Here is a 5,329-nt window from a genome sequence, read left to right as displayed (position 1 = left end):
TGCTGGGAAGAGTTAAAAGATTGGGATATTTTGGTTTTTTTTAGAAGAAAATCCCAACTTTTCTTGTCCATCAAGATATAATTTGAAAATTCTAATTTTCTCTCTGAGTTTAGGAAAATACCTCTTGGTGCTAGAAATGAACCAAACCCTCCCCATTCGGAAATACTTACAGTAATTCAGTCAGAACTACTTACAATGGCCTTTATGATCTCTGGATGCTGGGTGAATTGGCTTTCTGAAGTGTTTCAAAATGTAAAAATCATGTTGTAGATTCCCTAAAGATGCAGATACTCATCTTACTACTTTCCTGTTGCTAGGCTACTTGCCTGACTGTCATGGTTTGACACTGGCACAATGCCAGTGCCCCCATGAAAATGTGATCCCTCCCTTGAATGCTGTGAAGTGGAATCTAGAATAGAGCAAAGCAGGCCCAAGCTTAATAACAGGAAAAAAAACTTTATTAAACTACTACTACAAAAGAAAAGAGAAAACTAAAGAAGGGGAAAAAAACCACACAAAGATCCAAATGAAAACCTTGCAAAATATTCCTCCCCCCACCACCCAACTCCAACAAACCACAGTGAGACACAATCTGGACCCCAATCAGGTTTCCACCCTCCAAGCAATCGATACTCAGTCTATCGAGGGAACAGAGTCTCTCCTGTGCCACAGACCCCCCAAGAAACACAGCTCCACATCCTGTGTTTCCATGTCACACATGGCACCGCCCGGAGAAAAGTTTGCCATGGTGACCCTTCTCCTTTCCATGCACAGTGCTCTCACCACAATGCATGGATGGTCACTGCCTTTAGGATTTTTCCTTTCAAGGATGCCCTGCCAAGAGGGGAGAAAACAACAGTTCAGTTTTTCATTGTTTGGGACCACAGTCCCCCCCCATTTTCCCCTGGGGCCGAGGGCTCAAGAACAGAGATCTTCTTCTCTTCTCTTTCCTTTCCAGGGCAAGGGGGCGCCACCACAAACCCCCTAACCTTTTCTCTCTTCACTCCACTTTTGTCTTTTTCCCAGCTGAAGCAGGTCTCTTGACTCACTGGCATCCTCCCAAAACACAGTCCCTCTTGAAGGAGAAGATTTGGTTCAGGTTGTGGCTAACATGGAAAAGTCCAGCCAAAAGCCACTCCTTGTCCCCCTCCCATCCAGAATTCCTCCTTCCAACATCCCATCCCAGGGTCCAAGGTGTCCCTCTTCCTCTCTTTCAAACCGAGGAGGGGAAAGGAAAATTCACAAAGCTTTCATTTCTCAAGGAAGGGTTAAAAGTCCGAACTCCCAGGATGGCTCGATGCCCGGACATCCAGCAACTCCCACACACTGGGCACCTTGCAGCAGCTCCCCCCGCTCCTCCTTCCTTGCGGCTTTCTCTCTCCCTCTCGGGAGAGGAACTCTGGGGGGGGAAAGGAGACATCCCAGGTTTCTTCCACCCTTCCATCTGCAGGGGCCAGCCCGGTTCCAGTCCTTCCACCACCCTTGGGGCTTTCGGCCTACCTTTCAGGCCATGGGGGCTTCCCCTCCCCCACCCAGCTCGTGGCTGGGCAGGGGAGGTTTGCACTGCACGCTGACCGGAACCAAAGAGAGCGAGTTCCCCTGGGAATTCTGCTTTCAACCCCTCTGTGTTCTCAGAGGCGTGTCTACTTTCAATTGGTCAATATCTAAATTGACCTCTTCCTTCCGGAAAAAATTATCTTTCCGTGTCAAACCACGACACTGACTAACAGTAGTGCAGTCCTTGAGCAGGCACCCAGTTGCCTGACTCCAAGTAGAGCTTGTGAATCTCCAGGACATGGCAGGAATTTTCTACTGTCTTCATTTAAGGATGGTCATACCTCTACATAGTAAGCAGAGAGACATTAGACAGGTACTTAAAAAAAATGAAAGAAAAGAAAAGAAAAAGAAAAGAAAAGAAAAGAAAAGAAGAAAAGAAAAGAAAAGAAAAGAAAAGAAAAGAAAAGAAAAGAAAAGAAAAGAAAAGAAAAGAAAAGAAAAGAAAAGAAAAGAAAAGAAAAGAAAAGAAAAGAAAAGAAAAGAAAAGAAAAGAAAAGAAAAGAAAAGAAAAGAAAAGAAAAGAAAAGAAAAGAAAAGAAATAACATTGTGGAAATGTAGAAAAAAAATTATAAATCCAAAATATACTGTTCAGGTTTCTGGAAAATGAGATTCTTAAAGGCATTGGTGACTAAAGGGAAGAAATCAAACTGAACATAATTATAATTAAACTCATTATAAACTTCATTTTTTGAGGCTAGTTTTATGCATATTTAGTGAGGGCAACAGGCCTGCTAAATCACAGAGTGACATTCAGAAGAAATGTGACTGTTTCTTGGAAGCAGCAGTGCCCATTTATTACAGCAAGAATAACTTCTGTGCTTGACCAAACAACTACCCAGTGAGAGGGGAAAATGCTTTTATCATGATGATAGCAATATAAGTGTTATTTTCAGGGTTTTTCCTGTTCCAGAGCTAAGAACTCACATAAAAAAGTTGCAGTCAACTCAATGTAAACAAATATTATTTAAGCTAATGCAGCTGACTCATTTCTGGTTTATGAGACAACAGTGGTGCCCTTCATCTTTGTTTAAGCTGCCTTAAAGTCAGTTTGTTGATTTTCTAACCATAGCACAAGGTTTGACATAGATTCTCCTGTTGCCAAGGGCTCTGTGACTCCTAAAAGATACTGACCAACTTTTACTGAGCCTTAGAAACAGTGTTTTTCTTGCCCTTTTCTGAGACAAGGCCTCCAAGCACCTTAAATCAGTGAGATATATGTGCAAAACTAATCGGCACTGCAAAAAGAGGAAGGTTGTGTTTGCTGGCCTTTTGAAGCAAGTAAATAACTTTATCAGACTGTGCACTGAGAATTAGTAGCAAAATTGTATGGCTTACAACATGTAGCTGCATTTATTGTTTACTTGACTAATTAGAAGTAGTCAGGATTAAAAAGTAAGTTTCTCACAGTCTGTCTCCAGACATATTGCTTCATGCTTGTTTACTGAAGTCATCTTGGCCTTGATTTAAAGCATTGATATCTGAACTAAGAGTAGAACACTTATTATACTACATTCCACTTGCAAAAATAATTTTAAAATGGTATACTTTCCTTAAACTGATCTCATCTTTCCTGGGTTCTAGTTGTATGAAATAGTTTTATAGTTAAAAGAGAATTTACATAATGCTTTTAAAAGCTTTTATAGCTATAATAATTTTAATCTACTATGGGCTGTTTATAATTTATAGTGAGCTGAAGCATTTAATTGTGTAAAAAGGAATATTAAAGCACATCTTCTAATCAAAAGAGTAATGGGAATATTAAGTATGATGGTTTTTGTTATTTTTTTCCTAATTGGATCTGGACATCCAATTTTATTACTTATTTCGAAGCCCAAGTGACCATGAAAACTGAGGTTAAATCTTCACTATCTGAGATATGCTGAAATAATCTGTATGCAGGTGTTTTATTTAGTATCCTCTCTGGGATTGCAGCAGTTGGCTCTGTTGAGGTCTGATCCTTCCCCCAGTCAATCAATTAATGTTTTCCCATTCGTGTTCTTTCAGATAGGTTCAGAGTTTGCGTTATGATTGGTGGGTTTTATTTATTTACTGGAATACAAAAGACAAAAAATATGAGTCCTTATCTTCAGTGTGCTATTTAGGCAGCTATCAATCTCATCAAGAGGTGCAGCAGATCTGACATAAAGGACCTGCAGCTGTCCCGGAACAAAACACACATTGCACATAATAACAGCTCCACACAGATTTCCCTTCTCAAGTGTCCAAGCCAGATACCACAGCATAGAATCAATGCAAATCTCTGAGCAGAGTGTAAAATGGACATTTTCCACAGATTTGATGCAATTCATCCTTTCAAACACACTTTTATTTTTTCTTTTTCTGATGACGGTTTCAAGTGGGAAAGTCATTTCTTTGGTAACTGTATAGAATTTTATGGCAGCTTTGTCAGGAAAGCATCATTTTGATTCAGTCTTGCCATCTTTGCAAGGTGAAGTAAAATTTCATAGCTGTGCAATGAAATCAGCAGTAAGGAAGAACAAAATTTCTACCATGCCACATATTTGTGCTGAGCAAGCTGTACTGGCTCCTTTATTTAAAGTGCCTGTCAGAGACTGGAAAAGCTCTTTTCAAGACATCTTGGAGGCTTGGAATGTCTGGAGAGGTGGTGCCCTGCCCCAACAGACAGTGTCTGTCAGTCATGGCACACTGGAGGCAGCCCCCCAGTGTCACCTAACCCACTCCTGAGTGGCCCAGATGTTAGCGTTCGGAAACGCACATAATCATGGGATGTGATTAGATGCAGGTGCTTTTATTAAGAGCTCTGGGAATCAGGGGTACAGACCCAAATCTGACTCCGACATGGCTTTCGAGCTGAACGTATTTTATATTCTATCATTACATAACACACATATTAATTATTAAACTTATATTGTTCTATTGTATACATTGACATGAGTTTCTCATGATCTTTCTTAGGTCACTGACCAGAGTTTCTCATGATTATTCTTATGATTAAACAGTAATTATATTTAATGATTAAACAATCATCACATCTAACAATTATATCAATTATCATGTACTAGGTACACAGTGCAGTTCTAGCAAGTACAAGTTCTCCATGTGCTTAAGGTATTTATTTTTCCAGGGCCTACTAAGCTTATTTTTCCTTTTAACCCTTAATCCCCATGATTTTAAAACCCTTTTACTATCACAGATACCAAAGTCCCACCTGGGAGGAAGGCCCAGGATAAGCCAAAAAGCTTTAAGAAAGGTCACCTCGAGGCAAGCATGCTCTTTTTAACCCTACCTTTATCTTAGAGCTTTACATCACTACAACCCAGGAGCTGATATCTGTGTTTGTCTTTCTGAATCATTCCTGTCTTTCTGGTTTTCTCCCTTTCTACTTCTTTTAACTCTCTTCTAACAGAACATAACATGGAATGGTGTGAAGGTTTTCTGTTTTCAGTGGGCTAAGTAGTTTGCCAATAAACTTTTGTGTGTTTTTACTTCTTGAGAATATTTGGCTTGGATTACCCAGAGTAAAAGTGCCTTGGTTTAGCCTGAGGTTTGAGTGAGAAGGATGTAACAGTACCATAAACTGAGAACAGAATTTCCATTTTATCAGGAATTCTAACATCTAAATAATATGATCATGATTGGAAGAGAAAGTTTATAGTTGACATTTTTCATAAAACAAAATTATTGTAGTGTGATTATTTTTATTTGTTCTTAATATTTTTACCACATTGAGGCATAAAATATATATATGTCATATCCAAAACTTACCAGAACGAATATTAACTGGATTAC

General features: G+C 39.5%; 1 long non-coding RNA gene across 1 annotated transcript; it reads right to left on the bottom strand.

Moving 5' to 3' along the window:
* Nucleotides 1-440: 440 nt before the first annotated feature.
* Nucleotides 441-1,816, bottom strand: LOC144246227 (uncharacterized). Its single transcript, XR_013339893.1, has 2 exons — nucleotides 990-1,816; nucleotides 441-834 (listed from the first exon to the last, which is right to left on the bottom strand). It is a non-coding gene; the product is annotated as an uncharacterized LOC144246227 (long non-coding RNA).
* Between the last annotated feature and the right edge of the window lie 3,513 nt (nucleotides 1,817-5,329).

Source organism: Lonchura striata, chromosome 4 (assembly GCF_046129695.1).
Source record: "Lonchura striata isolate bLonStr1 chromosome 4, bLonStr1.mat, whole genome shotgun sequence".
NCBI classification, from domain to species: domain Eukaryota; kingdom Metazoa; phylum Chordata; class Aves; order Passeriformes; family Estrildidae; genus Lonchura; species Lonchura striata.
The sequence above is the reverse complement of the archived record's forward strand: the minus strand, read 5'-3'. Positions and strand labels throughout refer to the sequence as shown.